Here is a 22,991-nt window from a genome sequence, read left to right on the forward strand (position 1 = left end):
AAATAGAGATAAAATATGTATGGATGATTCAGTTGTCTTACAATTCACAGTTACAAAAAATGGCCTCCCAAACCTTAAATAATTTACCATCATGCTCAATGCAGAGAATTCTGTCAAAGCAGAAGAGTATGTGAAACAGGTTCACCAGCTCACGAGATTATTTGTATTAGATGCATCTTCACACGATTAAAGTGTTTACAAGAAAATGGTGGGACTTGAGCTGCTTTATACCAACTTGAAATACCAAAGGAATCATTTATTTATTCAGGTATGGGCTAATACACAGGTGTTAAAAGAAACATTCATTTCTACAACTCTGTTATCCTGCAGTTAACTTAAAATCATCCTTAGCTGACTGGAAATTTTCCTAAATTCCTTCATAGTCAAATCACCTCCTTAATCCTAGTTGTAATAAGGCTGAAATGAAAAGCGGCAATACTAAAAGAGATGTAAGCAAAATGTTTCCAGCAAATTGAGACATGCTAATCAAAAAGGAAAGTTTTATGGCTGCAACAGAGGTGCTGACAGTAAGGTGAGGAAAAATCCATACCGCCCCAAGTTTTGACTGCAATTTTTAATAAAGAAAAAATGTGCACGATACAAAAGAGTTTCTCTTAGTCATTGATCTGTAATGGAACACCCAAATAGAGATCTGATGGTATCCCGTGGCTAAGAAAGTTGTGTGTGTATCTTGGACCATTCTACTCTAAATAAAGGAATCTAATTACCCGTAATCTTAATTGCACAGTCTAATACTAAAAAGGCTTAATAAGAGTGCTTTTGTATTTACAAAACTGCACAGCTTGTGAAAGAACCCTCAAAACATTTGGCAGGAATCCCAGCCGAGGTATGACTGACTGGAACCTCTAATGACTACAACATGTAAACAAGTGTTTTGTTTCGACTGATAATCATTAACTTCCAGCGTCAGACTTATCCCACAAGGTTTTGTTCACTGCTTCACCAGCCTGCTTTACAAAGGCATCTGGTGCTAAGGGATAGGGAGAAAAAAAAAAAAAGTGCAGAGTGCTATACAGTGTTGTCACTCTTAAACTAAAGTGGCAGTAGGCAAATGAAAGGGTCATGAGGTAAATGCTTCTAACAAGGAGCAAGCTGCTGTGATAATTCCCACCATTCTTTGATGGTCCCTCTTACTGTGTGACTTAGTGACATAATGTGCTAGACCTCCTGGTTATTTTATTTTATTTTTTAATGAAGAAAGGTAATTTGAAACTGAGCATCTCTGAATTATTGTTTCATGCCTTGGTAGCTTTCAACATTAAACATGCACAAAAAAGGAAATTTGGCTTCCCTAACTACTGCAATACTGGAACAATCTGCATCTAAGCGCTGTGTTAAAAAAAAATAACAATACAGGAGTAGTGGAATACACTGCTACAAGGACAAATCTGGCATCCTAGCAGAAGGGAAGGATGTCAGAAGCTCACAATGGTTAGCTCAGCTTTAAAAGGGTGCTCAGCAACAGTCATTTTCAAAGTGAATTTCAAATGGTCAGATCCTCATCTAGGATAACTCTGCAAAAATGCAGACATCATGGAGAAGCCTATGCTCATTTCTGGTCATTGATTTACTTTATTATTAAAGGAGCTACTGTTCAAATCATTTTATATGGAAGCACGGGAGAAGTGACAGATTATGTCTATTACCTAAAGAGTTTGGTAAAACCTTGTAGTCCATAAATGAGAAACTGAATAGCCCATATTTACATTTTCAACATTTTCGTAGTTTGGGAAATAGTGCAAATACTTCCGTAATTTTGACCATGCAATTATAGACAGCCAGTGTTTTTGAGTGTTTAGTAAAAAAAAAAAAGTAGCTTATACACTGCAGATCAGTACTGCTGTGGCTACCTGTAAGTAAAAGGTTATTTGTAAACTCCATTTAGCTACTAATACCTCTGAGACTTAGTTTCAAAGGTTTCCACTTATTTCATGCCCTGCTAGGATCGTGTCTGTGCAATAAGCATTCCTTGATCAGTTTTAGCAGAGCAGTGCAAAGTGTGCTACACACAGCTCTCATGATTGCACGAAGGAATTTATGCATGCAACTCTCAAACAGCTTTGATATAAAACCCCCCAGAATCAGGTAGAAGCTGTGAATCAGCCTGGTTAAATTTATTTAAAAAACACTTGGCAAAGCAAGTTTGCAATTGTTTAATTTTCATTATAACTTCTGCCTCACAAGATAATGAGCCCTCATAACAGTGTTTTATATAAAAGCACATTATGCCTTTACACAGCACACATAAATGGCCAGTGATTATTAACAATGTTAAAATGTCAGTAGAACCAAGCCAGCATAACGGCATACATTTAGCTGCCATAAAAGCTGCAAATGACTGTTACATTGTTTTAAAGGAAGCATCTTAAAAAGGCACTTACAAATAGAGGAAAAGAAATATTTGTTACGAGGAATAGAAATTTAGATGAAATGTCAATCAAATTCGACTTCACAAAAAGCATTAGCCATAAAAATCAGCTAAGCTCATCACTGCTGCTATTAGTATTCTTAGTTTGAGGATTAGAGACAAAATGCTTCATAAATAATTTTTGTTTTTACCTTTTACTTGATTTTTTTTTCTTGCCATCCCAGGATTTCAGTGTTTTGGAATGCTTCAGGAAAATATTCTCAAGGTAAAACTTTGGACAGTCCAAATCTGCACATTTGCCACTGATTTATGATCTGAAAAAAAAAAAAAAGTCCAGCATTTAAATGAAAGTCTAGCAAAAAGTAAAAGGTCTAGACAGGGTAATCACTATATAAATTACTACAAATATTTTAGAGGCTTTTAGCCTCAAAATGTCACTCAGGGCATCATTTTTGACACAATAGGTCTTTCTCCCATTCACTGAGGGGAAAATTAACATGGTAAGAAGTTTGAGTTGCAAAAGATTCATGCTTGCTGTCGTTGGTTATTTACACCAACACTCCAGAATTAATCTTGTGATTTTGAAATTACTCAACTCATTCACAGCTATTTTTAGGTTAGTTATAAACTAAAAAGAAAAAATATATATATATATATTTTAAGCTACCAGTATCTGGGAAAACAACAACAGCAACAAACCACAGTGTCATGAAAGATATTAAACTAAATTTGTCAGAAGAACTACTGTTTTGCTCCAGGTAACTCACAAGCTATACAAACCCATAAAAGTTAAAGAAATCATTTTTAATTTTATCTTACTAAGTTGCAAGGCCACATGCTTCATAGATTAACTAAAGGTGTTCAAGACCAAGTGAGTTTTGAATATAAACTTCCCCCACCTTTCCACATTATGGTTTTACACAGAAATCACCAACCACATTAATAAATATGAATATATAAAGAAATGTGAAAGCAAACATTTTTAGCCTGTCCTAACCCATGCAATCAATTACCAATTATGTTTTTTCATTATTTTTACTCCTAACAATCATAATTTTATTTTACACAAAGATTAAGCTATTCAAATGCAATATACAACAAACATTTGTATGTATCTCCTTCTCATTAACCACAGTCCTAATCTTTTTCTTTTTTTTTTTTTTTTCTTTCCCCTTCTGGTTATTATAAAACAAATATTTTAGAAACTGAGTTAGCTCAAAGAATAAACTGGTACATCTATATCATTGACATAATATACATTTTGAACCAGGTAGACAAGAAATATTTAAAACATGATGTTAAAATATTAATATTTCATTGCTCTCATTGGACACTTAATTGTGAACTGATTTCAGCTGGTAAATTAGTCTTCCTTAAACATGCATTAAGTAGGTACTGTTTTTCTAAAGTTGGAAATCCATCATCTGTCTCCAGTCAGCTTTAGCACCTAGCAGGTTTGTAATAAATACACACACAAGTAACAAAAGCCTGAGCATTAGCAGAGATGTTAAGAGGGCAATTAATTAAGCCACATTAGTACAACGTGATCAAAAACAAGGCATCAGTATCCTTAGGGCAAAAACACATTTCAGGTCAAACTTTACACACACATGCACATATCCATGTATGCATAAACACCTAAATGCATACAGATGCATTAAAAAAATGCATACCAGACCTTTCCTTTATGTTAAGTATATATATATTTAAAAAAAAAAAAAAAAAAAGCATCAGAGTAACTCTTTGCACTTAGTTTATTTGCACTGTAAATTATTTGAGATCAGATTTTAAAGCTCATTTGATTTTTGATATATACAAAAAGAAACCATTGTCTCATATTGTATATACCGATTGCCTAGCACCACCCAATGGCAACCATCAGAAATGCAGATGGTAGTTCTCCAGATGCACAGAGAAAATTTGTCACCAACACTTAAACATAGTGAAAAAAAAAAAAAAAAAAAAAAAAAAGTGGGCGTTTTGTCAAGAATAATAAACAGGTATTCCCTTACAAACTAGATGGTTCCTCTCAATCAGGTTTAATATTGGCTCAAGAGTGGCTCCTGCAAAACATTTTGCTCCATTCAAAATCCATAGCAAAGCAATTTAGTTGGTTAGTGAATACTATATATACATATATATATATATATTTACAAAATAGCATCAAATGATCACATTTGTTATGAAAAGCTCATAACCAGATAAGAAGTATTGTTAAACCTTCTCCAGCCAGGCAGTTCACACAACTTGATCACAAGGCTAGCTTATTCAACGAGAGCCTTTTTCTATCAGAGCCTTTTCCTATCTGAGCCTGTGTGTGACTCCAAATTAAAATTAGAGCAAGCAGAATTAAAAAAAAAAAAAAAAACAAAAAAACAAAAAAACTGTACATCCAATGTAAGGAAGCTTATTCAAGAATCCTTGGAAGTAACTTGGTTTCTTTTTTTTTAAAAAAAAAAAAAAGCTGCTGAAACACAACTTGGTATTGCAACATATTTTCATCACTGTTATACTCTAAGCTATCTTTCACTGGCACACAACTTCCTCTTCGTCACTTTTCTTATGAGGGCTGATTTCTTTATCAAGTGTGATAATCATTTCTAGCTACTCACAGAACACAGCACAAAAAAGGACACAGGATTTAGGCTTGTCTTCTTTTTCTTGTTCAAGCACACAAATGATAAACTTGGAAAAGGATGAATTTGTGAAGCATATTCTTTAATTGACAGATTGCATACTATAGGCTTTCCATGGAACTGAATGTACTGAATATATCAAAATGTAAGGTTTTATAGATTGCAAGTGGTACAAACACACAGCACCGACTGTATTCCACAGAAATGTGGAAAGAATAGTGCTTTCACAGGAGAAATCAAGTCTTGAATGCCATCATCAAATAAAAATTCTGTGGCAGTTTTCTTTAATTTTGGATAAACTGCAACTTTCCAATGTAAAATACAGTGAATGGAATAACACATGAAGTTTTCTTGTTTCTGTGTATACTTCCATTATCTCCGTGTACTTCTGGAGAATGCTTGTAATATTGGATATTCCTATTGCTGTGTACAGGAAAAAAAAAGATGAATACAAATATACATGCATGTTACAGATATTCCTGGGATAATTATCAACTGCTTCATTTACGACAAAACCTGCAATCCTTAGGCTTCACTCTCAGCTTATTTTCAGGGACATTGTTCTGGACATATGAGTGTTAGGAAAGGAAATATTTATACAAATATTTTCAGCACTGAAAACAAAATCACAGATTCTGGAGAACAGCTCCTTATAAGGAGTAGGATTCTGCAGCAGATTCCACCAGAGAAGCACAGGACACCTGCAGTCATGAGAGTAGCACTTTCAATTCTGTAAAAGCTTCCATAGGAGAGTTTCAAAATCCTTCAACAAATTAAGGCATGCAAAACACTCCAGAGCTGAGGAGATATCACTGCGTGCACTTTATAAATAGGATGGAGGTACACAGGGATTTAAGAATCTTCCCTGGATCAGATGACAAGTCTGAAGTATCTTGTGTCTTACTAAAACATCCTTCTTCCCTTTACTTTATTCTCTAGGAAATAACCTAAATGGCAGAGGTTCGCAGAATTCACTGAGAGAATGGAGAAGGCACTGAGTATGTTCACGCGATGGTAGATTTTAACTCAGAAGGAATTATTTGTCAGAAATTCTGTTGCTTCGGCAAGGAAAACTAACAGCAAAGCTTGCAGCACTAAATATAATAGTAGAATTTATATGTTGTTTTCACAAGGATAAGCTGTTTTCTGAGGACAAGACAAAATAATCAACCCTATAGAAACAGCTTGAGTAGTCTAAATATGTCCCAGTTAAAATTGTTAATGAAGCTGCAGAGTGAATGCAAATCTACAAGTCCCAGAGCTGGTGTAGCACCATGTAATTTCTAAGTAACAGTGCCTGAGAAGTCCCCTAGAAGCACACCGCAATCCCTGCTAAAGAACTGAGTACCCTTGTAGCACATTAGTGGTCTACACAGCAGTATTCAGTCAGCTTCTTTAATCTGTGGAGTGCCTTTTTACTTTGTGAGGAATCTAACTCTACTGGGGGAATTTGAACTGGAGGCCCTTGGATCCAAAAACAGCAGCATTACTAACGCAAGCGAAGGCAAATCTCCAGTACCTTTTAGCTGGAGTCTTAAGAGGCTTGTAAAAACAGTGCGAGTCTCTCCCTTGCAGGGATCCTAGTTATAAAGGGTACACCATTCAGCTGGGTTTAACAGAAACGAATGGGGAAAAAAAAAAAAAAAAAATCAAAACCAGGAAAAAGGGATGCGAAATTATAGAGGAACAGTAGCATGTATGTTGTATCCATTCCAGAGTTCATGAGGAATTAAATCCTGGCAGGGCCTGAATGCTTTCAGCTACCACTGGGCCAAATCCTCCCCTTCTTAATGTTTCCTTATGAAATAGCAAAACTGCCAGTCACCTCCCAGATCTTTTTTCCCCTACGTCGAAGATGATCTGAAGTACTAAAAGGAGAGGGAGAGAGGGAGACCCGACAGAGCTATTCTGGATCACAGAGAGAGGTTTCTCAGCGTAAGCTTTCCCCCTCAGAGAAGCAGGAAGATCAGATGCATCAGAGAGAACAAGCTAAGAGGAGAACAAATATTTCTCATGAAGACTAGAGGCGAAAGATGACTTCTTTTCCCCCTTGGTAGTGGGACAACTTGCCTGCTGGTTGGAAGACTTGGAGCCCTTTTTAACATCTTCCTCTGGAAACAGCTGCCCCCACTTTGCCAGCTCCGTGTCCTCTTGCTCGCAGATCCAGGTGAGATCACCAGCTCTGAACCCCAGCACGCTGGGCTGACGGGAAAGCCGAAAGGCTTTCCTGGGGTTTTTGGCTCACGACCTCTAACTTTTTGGGATGGAGCCAAAGTACAGCTCTTTTTGTGCTTGTTGGCTCAGCGGTCCTAACAGACTGAACTAGAGCACAGGTCTCTAAAGGACAATTACTCATTTATGCACAATGAGCATACAGCCTTGTAACAACCAGGACAAATACAGCACTTCAGGGTCAGATTCTGCTTTTGGATAAACATGAAGTGAATAACACGGAGTGCATGTCATTTAGACATTTTTGATCGTCAACAAATGCTTACACAGAAAAGGAAACCTTAGCCCTCACTTGATATAAACCAGCAAGTATTGCTCAGTTGTGCTCTACTCCTGCACTGTGTTTGTTACACCAAATGGGAGAAATGTTCACTGCGACACAGAACTCTCCAAGAGACACTGTTTCAGAGAATTGAGTTCATACACTGACAGACAGCGGGATGGCTCCTCAAAACCCTTCTGGAAAAGCTGCAGGATAAATTGGAAGCACTTGGATCCAAAATTTATGCAGTAATATAAAGTATTAACTCCAGCCAGGATGCACAGCCTTTGCCAAAGCCTGGCTGGTGTTAGGTGATTTTGGCAACGTTGCTTACAAAGATTTCACTGGAAACCTGGGTGACTGGAAATCAAGTGCAAAAGTTATACGAACCAGCATCTACCTTTAAGCCAGTGGGGTGCACAAGAGGCCAACCAGGTAGCTGTTATTCTAAAGGCTGGGAGGCATATTTAAAATCAGCCGTAAAGCTTTACGAAAAGGAAATGCTGATATAGAAGACACCATGAAACCTCACCTGCCCAACAGTTTATTTTAACAAGCAACACCAAAGTAGTGAAAAAAGCCAATGAGCACGGGAATGCGAGGATAAAATATGTAGCGCATCGTTTCAGCTAATTTCTGTGTTTGTTATTCGTTAAGCCTTTTGTCTACATCTACTGATAAAAAGCTTTAATCTCTACACTTCAATTCTAAATCTCTATGAATGACAATTTAAGGCATTTTATTTACCCTGTATTTTTAAAAATGTGGTAATTAAAATAATCTGTTTTACACTTATTAAAAATAAATTATTGCATATTTTAATGTTTTTCCTCCCTGCAACTTTTTCTTAATTAGTTATTTAAACTGCATTGAAAATCCCAAGCCAATACATTTCAATATTCATTTTTCTATTTCAATTTTTCAAACAAGAAGAAAAGTTCCCCTCTTTAAGCTGAAAATTCAATTAAAAAAGCAGATTAAATACTCATTGGTGTTATTTTACATCGTTCACAGAGGGCTTTTTTTCTTTTTTTTTTTTTCCTTCAATATTTATTAATGACGACAATCTTGCATGTACCCATTATCTTACATCTATTAGCGTCTTTCATCTCAAAGGATCTCTGAGAGCTCTAACAAATGGACACTTTTGTAACTAAGATGAGGGACTGATTCCCCACTCAAAACCAAACCTCCCTGGAACAGAAATCCTTCAACTGTTCAGAAGTCCCTAGCAGGGCTATGGAAAGCAGAAGAGAGCCACAGCTAACCTTAGCAGGATGCAGGCCAGAGCGTGGCTCCCCACCCTTGCTCCCATTGGATTGTAAGGGAAAATCCATAAAGCCGTCAACTGTAAGGGCTGATTGGCAAGGTGAATTCCTGCGGCCAAGTGCTACCATATCAGATTTTGTATCCCCAAATAAAGGATTAGTAAACTGCGCGTTCCCAAAGCAGAAGTGGCGGCACGTAACTCACAGAGCTTAGCAGCATGTACTTTGTTATCTTGCCGGTTTACCCTCTGAAGATGGCTGTCGTGGAGCCTTCTAACAAGCTGCCTCAGGATTGCCAAAGAATTACCAAAAGTGTGACCAGAAGCAGACTGCCATACCTCACAAGACGGACTCACAGAATCACACACTGCTTTGGGTTGAAAGGGACCTTACAGCCCAGCCAGTCCCAACCCCCTGAAACAGGCAGGGATGCCTCCCATGAGACCAAGTTGCCCAAAGCCCCTTGAGCACTTCATGGGGCATCCACAGCTTCTCTGGGCAGGCTGTTCCAAGGCCTCACCACCCTCAGAGTGAAGAATTTATTCCCCATATCTAATCTAAACCTACCCTCTTTTAGTTGAAAGCCATCACTCCTTGTCCTGTCACTACAACGCTCCGTAAGCAGGTTTTAGTGGTATGCTGTGCTCACCCAGGTTTCCACTGATGTCTTATAGGACCAGATGCAGAGGCCCAGCGCATTCCCTGATGGTGCCTCTCAGACCATAAACGCAACTGGAAAAATCCACGTGGGTTGAAAAATTCAACTGACCACGCTGCAAAACATCCACAAAGCCCTTTGGGACTTTTTGTTTGGGTAGGTTCTTTTATAGGTCTCGTACGCTTTAAGTCTGGATAGGTGCAACAGAAATGTTTCATTAGCATAGGTGTACAAGTCCACAGGGTTTAAATTGAATTTGAATTATAGATTTTGTTACAGAAGTTCCCGTTGAAGACAGAAGTGTATATTCAGCTTGGCTGGAATGATCACCGCACACAGTGGAACGGTAAGAAGAAGGAACTCAACAGGTTTATGCAGAAAGAAACTCGATGTTTTCAGAAGTCCCTCCACACTCAACAAATATGTTTGCCCATCAACTTTCTGTGACTTTTCACCAGGACACAGCATAAACTCCACTGCTCTGAAGGCAGATGCACACAGCACTGCCTCTGGTGGGGATGGGGTCCATTTCCTTACGCCTAGAGGCATACTTCAACATGCACACTTTCACTACAGCACTCAAAATAAACAGAATTTCCATAATTTCTATTCTTCTATTTAATACGTCTTTAGAATTGCCCCTGTTCCTCGTATCCTCCCTGGGTGCTGCCTGACACATCTCCAGTTCGGCCAGCCTGCCTCCAGGCCTCAGGGGAGATGCCCAGGTGAAGCTCTTGGTTTCTTGCCTTCATCCATTCCAACATTTTTGCCAGCGCGGATGGGTGAACTGCTCATGTCAAAAATAAAGTGGAACACAAGAGCATCACCTTTGCACAGGATGCTTCAAAACTCCAACACCACATTCATTGCTTTTTATTTTTTCTTGGTGCTTTTTTTTCTTCCGCTCTCTTTCCGCCCTCCCCCCCCCCCACACACACACACCTCCTTTAGTGCTTTTTTCTTTTTTCTTTCTCCCAACCAAAGCCCCTGGCATGTTTTTTTCTCCTTTTTTTCTCTCTCTCTCTTTTTTTTTTTTTTTTTAATCCCCCTTGGCACTTTTTATTCATTTTCTTTTTTCCCCTTGGTGCCTTTCTTTTTTTCCCCCCCCCTTGGCACTTCTTTAATTTTTTCTCCCTAGGTGCTTTTTTCTTTTTCTCTTCCTCCCCTCCCACCCCGAGGCACTTCTTCCCCACCAGCACCTTTTTTTCCTCTTCTTTTTCTTCTCCCCCCCACCCCATTGCACTTCTTTTCCTTTTTTTTTCCCCCTTAGCACTGTGTTTTCTTTTTCCTTTTCTTCCCCTCCCCTTGGCACTTTTTTTTACTTTTTCTTTTTTTTTCCCCTTTTGGGGCTTTTAGTCTTTTTTTTTTTTCTTGCATATATTCCTTGATGATTTTTTCTTTTTCACTTTTTCCCCTGCTGATTTTTTTCTTTTTATTTCCTTGATGTTTTTTTCTTTTTTTTTCTTTCCTTCCGTGCCTTTTTTTTCTCCTTTGTGTTTTTTCATTTTCCTTCCCCTTGGTGCTTTTATTTTTTTTTTCCCCTTGATGTTTTTTTTTGTTTTCTTGTTGCTTTTTTTTCTTTCTCTCTTTTTTTCCCTTGCTGCTTTTTCTGTTTTTTCCTTTTCTCTCCTTTTTTGGTGCTTTTTTTTTCCTTTTTTTTTTCTTTTCTTGGCGTTTGATTTTTTTTTTGTGATTTTTCTTTTGTTTTTCCCTTTCTTGGTGTCTTTTTTTTTTTTGTTTTGTTTTTTTTTTTTTTTCTGTCTTGGTGCATTTTCTGTTGTTTTTTTTTTTTGTTTGTTTGTTTGTTTTGTTTTTTCTTGATGCATTTTTGGTTTCTTACTGCTTTTTTTTTTTCCCTTTCTTGGTGCTATTTTATTTTATTTTATTTTATTGTTACCTCTTTGCTTTTCCTTCTTTTATTGATTCTTTTTTTTTATTTATTTATTTTTTCCCTTTTGCATTTTGTTCATTTTGTTTTTTCCACCCCCCCTTTTTTTTTTTGTCTTTTTTTTTCTCCTTTTCTTCAGGTGTTTTTTTTTTCTTTTCATGATGCTTTTCTGTTTTTTTTTGTTTTGTTTTTCTTGGTGCTTTTTTTCCCCCCCTTTTCTGGGTGTCTTTACATGCTGTTTTTTTTTTCCCTCCTATTCCTTGGTGCTTTTGTTTTTTCTTGTTCTTTTTGTTGGTGCATTTCTGTGTTTCTTTTTCTCCTCCTTGGTGCTTTCCTGCTTTTTCTTTTCTTCTCTTAGTGTTTTTTCTTTTCTTTTTCCTTGGTGCCATTTTGCTTTTTCTTTTCTGGGTGCTTTTATGTTTTTCTTTTATTTTCTGGGTGCTTTTATGCTTTTATGTTTTTTCTTTTCTAGGAGCTGTTCTTTTTTTTCCTCTCTTGGTGCCTTTTTTTTTTTTTTTAACGTTTCCTGGTTCTTTTTTTTTTTTTTTTTTTTTTAATCCCAGTGCCTGTTTCTGTTGGCGTTTGTTTGTTTTGTCTTTTCTTTGTGCTTTTTATTTTTCTTGTTGCATTTTTTTTTTCCCCGGTGGCCCTTTTTCTTTTTTTTTCTGGCTTTTTTTAAATATATTTTCTCTGTGCGTGTGCACATGCAGTGGTATTTTTGTTTGTATTGTTTTTTACTTTATATGATGTACATCTGGAAAGCAGGTTTGCAGAAAGGCCCTGGTGGACACCAACTTGAACATAAGCTAGAAATGTGCCCTTGCAGCAAAGGCACCTACCTATTCCGGGCTGCGGTAAGGCACACAGCAGCTCAAGGGAAGTGATCCTTCTTCCCTACACAGCACTGGCAAGGTCCTACCTGGAGTAATGTGGCCAGTTTTAGGCTTTGTAGAAGAAGAGATAGATGGGTCTACTGGAAAGAGTCCAAGAAGAGCCATGAATACGACAAAGGGTGTGGAGCACCTCTTCTGCGAGGAGATGCTGAGAGAGCTGGGACTGTGTAGTATGGAGAAGAGAAGGCTCAGAGGGAATCTTATCAGAGGGAAGGTACAAAGAGGACGGAGCCAGGCTCTCTTCAGTGGTGCCCAGTGCCAGGACAAGAAGCAACCAGCACAAACTGGAACACAGGCAGGTCCAGCTGAACATCAGGGAAGTTCCTTACTGTTCCTTACTGAGCACAGGATGTCCAGAGAGGCTGTGGAGTCTCCATTCTTAGAGATACTCAAAGGCCGTCTGGACATGGTCCTAGGCAACCTGCTCTGGGTGGCCCTATTTAGGCAGTGGTGTTGGACCTCCAGAGGTCCCTTCTGACCTCAGCTGTTCTGAGATTCCGTAAAGACTGAACACGTTAGTCCTACTTTGAAATCTAACGTAACCCCCAATACAATTGCAAATGCCTATCTTGAAAATAGTACTCTGGAAAGAATTGTAACAAAAAAGCTAATCTGCACAGCAAAGATTAAAACTGGATGCAACGTTTCAGCACAATACAAATTAACAGCTGAAGGTCTGAATTTTAAAGCTTCAGTATCTGCACTGTGACCCACTGTACCCTATATTAATCCTAAAATTTGACAGTATCGCATGTGAGCAGAAAACTATGGATCTCCAAGCTAAATCAAAGACAAATATATCACCTATCACCATGATATCTTCATTCCTGAAAATGGGGGGTACATACGCGCACAGATATTTTGCACACTGCATACAAATTCTCGTTCTATATGAGAATTATACCATTGCTAAGAAAGCTCTACACTAAGGCTACATCCCCGTGGGAATACTGCATGAAAAAGCTTTTTATTTTTAAAGACAAATTACTTTTTTTTTTGTGTGTGTATAATTGAGTCATACTTTTCATGTAGCATTCAGCCTAGGGATGTCTGCAGGAGAAAAGAACAATATCTTACTAAATCCCTTTTAGGATCATTAAATTTAGATCACAAAACTCTCACAGGCATGCAATTCTAAACATGTCACAGAAACAAAAGGAACAACAACAAAAAAAATGACAAGCTTCTCTTACATTATTTTCCTTCTTTACAATGATGTTTAAGGTAGCAAAGCGTTAATGAATTCAGTACAATGTATCATGCATTGTGTTAGAACTTTTATATTGTTGAAAAATTGTCATATTTGGTTAGGCAGCTGCATGGAGAAAAAAGCTCTGACAATATCTAATTGAGTCTATTTTTACTGTCTTTCAGATAACATTGTTAGAATTATGTACTGTACATATTTCTTATTTTTAGACTCATACTCCCTCCCTCCTCCCTCTTCACAGCCTTCGCTGCAACAGTATTTTACTACAGCTGATATAAGTCCAGGTCATTTTCACACAAGAAGAGTGAGTCCCGTGCTATGATATTGAAACAGGACTACAAGCCATTATGCAAATCATTACTAATAACAGTATTCAGGACATGTGCCTCTTAAAAGCTGGGCCTTGTTTAGAATGCTGACTGGGACATGAAAGCTTCGAGCTCTGTCCCCTGCTTTATCATTTGCTTCCTGGGCAATGTTGAGCTACGTAGTTTGTCTCTCTCCTACTACTTTCTGTAAATTGGGAATAGTACAAAGATTTTTTTCCTGTCTTTTGAAACAATGAATCCTACAATGGAAATACTCTTTCCTATATATGTGTTGTGTCCAGGATAACCTCTCCCATTCAAACACCACATACAAAATTTCAGATAATTGCACAGGACTCTTGAAGGGCTTTCACCAAAACATCCTCACCTCTCTCACCCTTACCCAGTCAGCTTATTCTCAGTCTTTTCACTCTTTACTTTTGACGAACCTCCCAAATCTTCATAGCTTTGTAGCAAAACCAGGAATATAGATCAGGCAGTCACATTGACAGAATCCTTTTCTCCAAGGCTAGAGATAGCATGCCCCATCTTTTGAAGCAGTCTGGTTCCCTGCTTGAACCGGCTAGGTGAGTGGATGACACTAAGCAGGAGTATCAGGAGTCAAGATTTCAGGCTGTTTTTAAAAAGAATCAGGTGGCCTGGGGATGCATGTGCCAAGCAACACCACCACTGCAAAAGCACAGGTGTGCAAAGTTGCTCTTCTGCACAGACAGACAGTTGGAAAGAAAACCACACCTCCTATTTCTGCAACTGCAGATACTATATTCTGCTTCTGTGCCGAACAGTACACCAAAATAGAGAAAGAAAGCCAGGCAGGTCAAATAGCCCCAAGCCTTTTCTCAGGTGACGGGCGAAAGGATGTGAGAAACAGTCTCAAGTTGCACCAGGAGAGTTTTAGATTCGACATCAGGAAAAATTTCTTTACAGAGAGGGTGGTCAAGCATCAAAGCAGGCTGCCCAGGGAAGTGGTGGAGTCCCCCCGCTCCTGGAGGTATTTAAGAGACATGGAGGTGGCACTTAGGGGCATGGCTTAGTGATGGGACTAGGCTGATAGTTGGACTCAACGGTCTTGAAGGTCTTTTCCAACCTAACTGATTCTATGTCACCACACAGAAACATTTATTTAAACTATTACCAATGTTAATCTCTCTTTAAAAGTACTCCACAATATATAATTTCATAAAAAAGGGAAAAATAATTGTTTAAATATATTTTTGTACCCACAGGATCAAGGCTCCTCAATGAAAACTTTGATTACTCATGACACAGATGAGCAGTTTGCTACACGTATGCTGGGGAAACTGTCAATAGCTAGGCTACACAATGCTTTGGAAGAAATATAATATTGAGAAGAACCAGAATTGTTTCAGAAATAAGACACAGGAGAAGACAGGAAATATAGAGGAGTTTGGCGATGGAAAAGCAAGCCAGCTGACAAAAATTACAAAGATTGCTCAGTTTCTTTATTCTGAGTTTGTAACCTGCCTTGTTAGTCCCTACCAGCTCTATCAAGAATTTTCCATGGAAAAGTCAAGAAAAAATGTCTCCTCTTGCACTTTGATAAATGTATGTAAATAAATGTGTGTAAATTGAAAAATCAAAAACCCAGAAACTGGAACTAGTGCATTAAACTGGGAAAATATTTTTAGTTTTACTTTTTTTCTTCCCCTCCCTACAATAGAAACATTGAGTTTGGAATGAAAAATCAAGACATCGTTTTGCATAAAACTATCAAAGTGAAACACAAATTGTATGCCTCTTCCTTGTCCCTTGCTCTTTTATCACCTCCTGCATGACACCCCACATACTCTTCATACAAACTTAATACTAAAACATTGTTCCAAGCAGCTCAAGCTTGTGTAAGCTTTCTAGTGCCCATGGGGACACAGATTATTAGAATAACAGGAGTGGAAGAAGTGATGAAAACAGAACTTGGAAAGCATGGCAATCTCAGGGAAAAATAGCTGGGATCTAATGAGGAGCTGTACCTGTGTAACCTAATAGCCAGAACAAAATTAGCCATTGAGGGTGACTTACTCAAAATAGTTCTTATAGCAATCTTAACAGCAGAAGTGCTCCAAACCATTATAATGTGCAGCTGTAGATACAAGTAACAAATGCATGAGTTCATAGACTTGCTCCTCTGTTACAGATGCCCAGAGGCTATGGTCAGACATCCAGGATATGAAAATGAATACACCATATAATCAAGACCATAATGCCCACGGCATTCACTTCCATTTAGCCTGCAGGCTTCTGAAAGTACTGGGAAAAAGTCTAGTCGATTATTGGAGCTGGCATTATACATGTATCGCCAAAGAGAGCAAACTTCTCTAATATGATAACACCACTTTTCATTTTTCATGAGTTTCCTGACTAACAGTGCATAATACACTGGTCTGAACAGATGGATTCATGAATCAATTGGCTTGTGAGCAAACTCTCTCCTGTTATTAAAAAAAAAAAAAAAAAAAAAAAAAGTATTATTTGTATGTCTGGATTTAAACAAAGACTAAAAATTATATCTCACCAATTTTCAAGGCTGGACTATAATAACCTTAACACAAATTCTGCCCATGTCTCTCTGACTACTTTAAGTACAGGGGAGAATTGGGTCTCACATGAAAAGTTTTTTTTTGTTGTTTGTTTGTTTTTATAAATTAAATCTGCTTAACTACTACATTTACTGTCTGGTGTTGTAATGCAACTGCATATAAAATAACTGCTGATAAGTTAAAAAGAGAAATACTTAGTAAAGACTCCCACCTTCTGAATGTGAGACGAGCTCTAGCCTCATAGTCATTACCATGACGTTTATTATTAATAGTATATTTTGGGAAATAAAAGAATTTGTCAGGGGTTCTTGTTTGTTTGTGTATTTGGGAGGGGAGGGGGATGGAGGGACATTGTTTTTGTGCAACATAGTCCAACTTTAACTGTCTACTATCGATACACAAGGTTAGGGTTTAACATGCAAAAATAAATACCATCTTACAGTTACTTTATGATCATTTCCAAACCATACACAGGATAACTGGACACACAAGCCCACTGAAGAAACAGAACTTGAGAACTACCTGGACTACCAGCTCCTGGCCTCATAGCTGCACATTTTATATAAGGCCTTTCATGAACAGTTAGGCTTCCATCTTGGAAATGCTAATTTTGGTCCACAGGGTTCATGGAAGGCAGCTCTAGTCTCTCACTGCTGCTTCCAGTTTTTGACCTAAATCTATTCATGACCAATTCATACCACTTGCTCTTGAGTGTTCAGTGTTAACTTGCTCCTTCCCTTCCTCTATATAGTCATCTTCTGCTGTTCAGTCCCCCTCCCTGCCTTCTTTCCTTCCTGTCCCCCATGCTGTCCTTAATTGTTTCTTGGTAAATTACAGTTAGCAACGACATACTTGAGAAAAAATATATATAATTGTTCATTCCCATTTCGCACAATTATGCAAGTAATTTATTTTAGCATCCCATTGAATGTGCGTACATATAACTCACACAATTGTTACTACTAACAATTATTTAATAGCTCAACATAACATAAGCAAAAACAGAGACCACTTGTGTCAATAAGAACACTTACATTCTCTAAAGCAGAAAAATATTTTGGGGCTATTACTGCTGTTTATAGTAAAGTTAGTTTTCAGAGTAGTTCTGCAGGACATTTCCTACCACAGCGGAGTTGCAGAAGCAGGACTTTCTCCAAAATAGCTCTGCTTCTGGCAATTGTCAGAGAAAACACACTGGACTAGACACACTATCCATTTACTGTTTACTGCGTGCCAGCAGTTCTCACAGCTGAGTAGAAATACTGGCCTAACGCTCAGGTTTGTGAACAAATTTCTGCCGTAAGTGTCAGTCCCACAGCATCCTTCATCTCGAGAAATACCCTCAATTAAAATTAGCAGTGACTGATTACACATTCTTCTCTCTCAAGTAAAAGTACACACTGAAAAATCATTGCAAGGAAACAAGGACATCCATGCAGGGGGAAGGCTTCAAAGAAACATATGTACCAGGATGCTACCATCTCCCCATTGTATTGCTTGCTTATAATGCAGAAAGCTTAACAGTAGGAGGTCAAAGATGTACTAGAAAGTAAACACGATTTTAGAACATCAGAAAAAGTTGAATTTCATATGTCAATGCATAATCCATCTTGTGAATGAGGAATAATTAAACCTCCTGTGTGGTTTGAGGCTTTATCAAATTTCCACCCTTACTACTTAAAATTGTGCAATTGCTCCCAGGCCTCCCTCTCTCTCTCTTTTTAACATGAAACTTTACTTTAAAGAGACTGTAATCTTGTGGAGCCAAATCATTTCATAGAATCACCGAATGGTTTGGGTTGGAAGGGACCTTACAGCCCACCCAGTCCCAACCCCCTGCCATGGGCAGGGACACCTCCCACCAGACCAGAATGCCGAAAGGCCCCGTCCAGCCTGACCTTGAGCACTTCCAAGGATGGGGCATCCACAGCTTCTCTAGGCAGGCTGTTCCAGGGCCTCACCAGCCTCTGAGTGAAGAATTCCTTCCTAATCCATGTCTGATGTCATGGATGTCTAATCTAAACCTCCCCTTGTTTAGTTGAAAGCCATTACTCCTTGTCCTATCACTATATTCCCAGATAAAGAATCCCTCCCCAGCTTTCCTTTAGGCCTTCTTTAGGTATTGGAAGGTTGTTACAAGGTCTTCCCAGAGCCTTCTCTTCTCCAGCCTGAACAACCCCAGCTTTCTCAGCCTGAAAGACATTTCCACACACCCTGTTAAAAAATGCTCTTACTGTACAGGTCAACTTCGCTTGCAATACATGCCCATTTTGTAAAGGCTTGTAACTCACATCAGCTAAGACAGTGGATGAACTGCAGTTCAAAGAATAAAAAATAAAATTATCTTGGTTACTTAGGCGAAAGGGGTTCCTCTGGCAGCTCCACACGATTTATAAAACAACAAATTTGCATTTTGAAGCTTCATTTTTCTTCCCCTCTGCATTTCAAAGTCCATTACAAACAAGCAAGTTGCTTTTCTTTGTTGCTGTTGTTGGTTTTTTGTTTTTTGTGTTTTTTTTTCCCTCCCCTCTCTTCACCTTTCTCACATCCCATGTACTCCCCTTCTCCTTGCTCTCTGTACTGCCCACCCTTCTCTTTACCATGCACTATCTGACTAGGGATCCACCTCAATTTCTGCACTTCATCTTCCTCTTAAGGGTGATTCCCACACCACCAAATCCTCTCTCGAGGAGCTTATCATTCCTACTATTTTCTGGAGCACTTTTAACCTGATAGCCACCTTTAATCACACACATGGATCAAACACAGCGACAAACACCCCTACAGGTTGCAGTCTGCTCTCTATACCAGAGCTCTGAATAATCACAACAGTGGGTGCCCCACATTTACGAAGGCAAACAGCAAACCCTTTGCTCCTGCATACCAAGGAGGAGACAGAGTACATCACTGCTGCTTCGAATCACCACAGATTTACTGGACAGGTAGCCAAAAACACACCCCAGTTGTCTTCTCTAACCATGTAATGGGGGTGCCCAACCCTCCCTGCTCAGCAGGAGCTGTGGATAGTTTGTTTTAAAAGCTAGGACTTTTACAAGTAGGATAGCCAAAGAAAGGAAAGAGCAGAAGAAAAAAACAGCCACCTAACCATCAGTCCCCAAACTTTGCTTCCACTGAATTCAGGACAGCCCTCAGGGTTGGGTCATCTAGTTTGAAGCCCCAAAAAAGCATTCAATAAATGCAGCTCATGACTATTTTGCCATTCAGTAATTCCTCTTCTCATATCTTGTCTTCTCACCAAGAGAGAGACTCTGTACTAGAGCAAACCAGGGAGTTTCTAGAGCCCAAGAACATACTTTCTCAGGTAGAAAAAATACGGGGAAGGCAGCAGAACCCTGCCGTACATCACCCATTGTTGTGTACTGGGTAACTGCAATTAAAAAAAAAAAGACAACACAAAAGAGCACATCTGCCCCAAGGCAAGCAAAGGGATAACCATCTGTTTGACCTTTAATCGACGTCAACTCAAATTGCTCCATCATGTCCAGAGCCACACACTGAACCACTTGCAGAAAGGAAGTTATTTATCCCACTGATCCCCTGTAAACTTCACATTTTCTGTGTAATGTGAAAACACTGTCAAAACACCATTTATTTACTCCCTAACTTAGAGGTAGTTAAAAGGGCCTTCCCCGAGCAAAAGAAAAAGCAAAGACGCAACTCTTTTTCTGTCACAGAGCGGGCAAGTTCCTCGCTGCTGGAATGTGAGACCCCGAACTTCTCTGGAATATCTCCTGTGCAGTGACACAAAACAGTACAGGAAGGAATAACTGTTTGACCTCTCCTTTTACTGACAATAAGCACAACAAACATATGGGATGCATCTCTGTAGTGAGAAGAGCAGGCAAATTATTTATTTAATGTTATCAGGGGGCCGGAAGCATTTTATGACTAAGAAGGTCCCCTACAAATTCAGGCTTTCATGAAAATGTTATTTTATCACCATGGAAAGAAATATATTTAGAGATGTGCTGACCTGACGCTTATGAAAAGTATCATGTTGCAATCATCTCCAGGACATTAGAAATCAAACAAAAGGTACCTACAGTTTTAGGAGAGATTCAAAAATTTAACTTTTTCAGAATAAAATTCACTTCAAGATGATGATTATTATTATTTGTAGAGAAGCACACAGACTTTGGTTAGAAATACATATTTCTCTGACAAGTAGCCCAAGGCTCTATGGCAGTAATGCTAGCACATTTGACAACACGCTTTGTCAGCTTTTCATACCATGCCTATTCACTTCAGAGACCTTCACCCATCCTTTTCCAGTAATTGATACTGATCCATCATCAGTAAACATGGGAAATTTTTTCCTGATCTTGGACAGGTACCATGATGATATACCCTATGCTGGGTAGCGTGTCAAATCCATGTATTCTGATGGATAGGTTATCACCCAGAGTCACTTCAAGTCTCTGGCAGTGTTTCTGAATACCCTGCATAGATTTTAGTGATCCCATTCACCCTATTACTTTGAATTTTTCTTTAGGTTTCTTAGGTCTCAAAAAAATTTAACATATGACAATGAAGGTGTGGTGATTTTTTTTGTTCATTTGTTTTTAAGAGATCAAATTCTAGTTTTACCATCTACTCCTAAAGCTACTCATTGTTAACGAAAAACAAATCGTCATCAAAATTCCTTGCATTAGCACCAATATCTTTCATGGATCTTCAGTAGAGATGCTGTTTTTCAACAGAGCCAGATTCAGGCCTAGTTTGTGTTAACAACTTCAGGAAAAGAAAACAGAAACTACTTAAACCTATCCAAGCTTAAGCTTTCTTCCTGACAAGTTGTGACTGTGCAGAAATTCATTTTAATGCTTTGGTGCTACTGCCATAATTAAATATCACAGATATTCACTCAGAGCTACAGCAATAAGTGTAGTTTTCATCATGTCAAAAATACAATGAACATCATACGTCTCACTCTCATCTCATGACTGCAGCATGACCAAAATAAATATATATTTTTATTTTATTTTATTTTTTAAACTAGGCACTGTTTCCTTGGGAAATAACTGGAATTTCAAGCCTTAGCACTATTTATGTATGCTATGATTTCTTATGCATGGCCTCTATCGCATGAAAAGCCTACATCAAATATGACTGCTTTCTGAAGATTGTGTGGGTTTCAAAAAATCGTTTTGCACATTCCAGAACCAGTAGGTACCCACACTGAGTTATGAATAACTCCTAATGTGCCTCAAAGCCAGCAAGCCTCTGGCACTACTTCACAATATGCCTGGCAAGAGACAGTTTTCCCATAACTGTCTCATTAGACACGAGAAGTATTTTGGAAAAAGGTATTCTACCTACTAAGCGATCTCTTTTAAGAAAGGATCACCAAAAACTCTCTTCCTTTATAGATATGCAAACAGATTTCCTCATTAGAAAAGGCTGATTTAATCACATTTATCTGTTTTTCTCCAAAGCTTCCCATATCAGCCACACTTCCAAGTGGAACTAGTACCAACTAGTATTGACTGAAAACAGGCTGTCAATGGCAGGAAAAGCTGCAAGCTTTTACATTTTGCAAGGCTTGTGCACTCAGTGGGCCCCAGAAAAGTTTACACTGGAAAGAGCAAAAGAATTGCCTGCTTCAGGGTAAAGGCAGGAGAGCCTTCCAAGCTATGGAAAAGCACCCAATTTCACTATCAAGCATTATATGTAATTCCACAAAAAGCAGTCTGCCATTGTTCCCATGCTCCTGGAACTACTGGCTTTTACTTTTCATTTGCCTGTTAGTATTCACGTAGCTCAGGAACACTAGAGCTCAAAGACCACAAATATTCTGTTCTGGTTGCACTTGTTCACGTCTATACAGTTTGAAAGCTACTTCACTTATTTTCTATTCCCATTTGGAAAGGGAATCTGCATCAGATTCACCAGCAAACAAGCTGGGGACATATACTGTACACCATCCTCATTCCTTACACAGGCCTCTTGCAAATAACCTACACCTTCATGTCCTTTACACATAAACACTTTCTGAAGATTTATTTTTAACTAACATACCTCAGTGGCACTAACAGTGTGAGGCTCTCTCATTTGAAGTGCTAAAATCAGTATTACTTGACCCTAAAAAGCAAGGTCCAACCCCAATTTTTCAGAGGACAGAGGAACAGAAAGGATCTGTAGTTTTAGTTCACTCTTAAATCTAGTTTACGAGCTCTGAAAGTACATCTATATTTGTGCCGTGTTCTCGTTTGGCAGATAAATGATGAAATCGCTCAGTTTTCTTGATGCCTTCAGCTGATGGTAGGCAGATTTTACATAGCTTTCTTTATCTGATTTCTACTTAAAAAAAAAAAAAAAAAATACATCCAGAAATGAATGAGAGCATTAGCCTCCACACATTCTATACTTTATGCTATTTACTACTGGATAGCCCTGGAATATTTGCAGCTGGCTGTACTGTGTTTTGTACAATGTAGCTCTTTATCACAGTTTTTATCAAAGAACTGTGGTTTAGCACAGAATAAGGCAGTGCTGTATTGAAGTTGTAATGTGGCTCAGGTTACCAGATTGCGTTTTTGATAATTTGGTATTAAAGTGCTCAACACAAAATAAAAATCAATGTTTAAGAACTGAAAGTAAGAAAAGCTCTAGTTAGAGATTGAATAAGCCGTAACATTATGGAGATTTTG

General features: G+C 38.4%; 1 long non-coding RNA gene across 6 annotated transcripts in view; it reads right to left on the reverse strand.

The window, feature by feature from the left end:
- LOC106017560 (uncharacterized) overlaps positions 1–22,991 on the reverse strand; it is a 368,510-nt gene that overhangs the window by 344,645 nt on the left and 874 nt on the right. For 5 of the 6 annotated variants that reach the window (XR_011809859.1, XR_011809860.1, XR_011809856.1 and 2 more), the window contains exons 1-2: positions 7,096–7,358; positions 2,581–2,703 (exon numbers count right to left, since the gene is read on the reverse strand). This is a non-coding gene — a long non-coding RNA (uncharacterized lncRNA). Of the gene's footprint in view, positions 1–2,580; positions 2,704–7,095; positions 7,359–22,991 lie in introns of those variants that run through there. The other variant, XR_011809857.1, reaches the window with a different exon arrangement.

The sequence above is a fragment of the Anas platyrhynchos genome, chromosome 5 (genome assembly GCF_047663525.1).
Source record: "Anas platyrhynchos isolate ZD024472 breed Pekin duck chromosome 5, IASCAAS_PekinDuck_T2T, whole genome shotgun sequence".
NCBI lineage: Eukaryota > Metazoa > Chordata > Aves > Anseriformes > Anatidae > Anas > Anas platyrhynchos.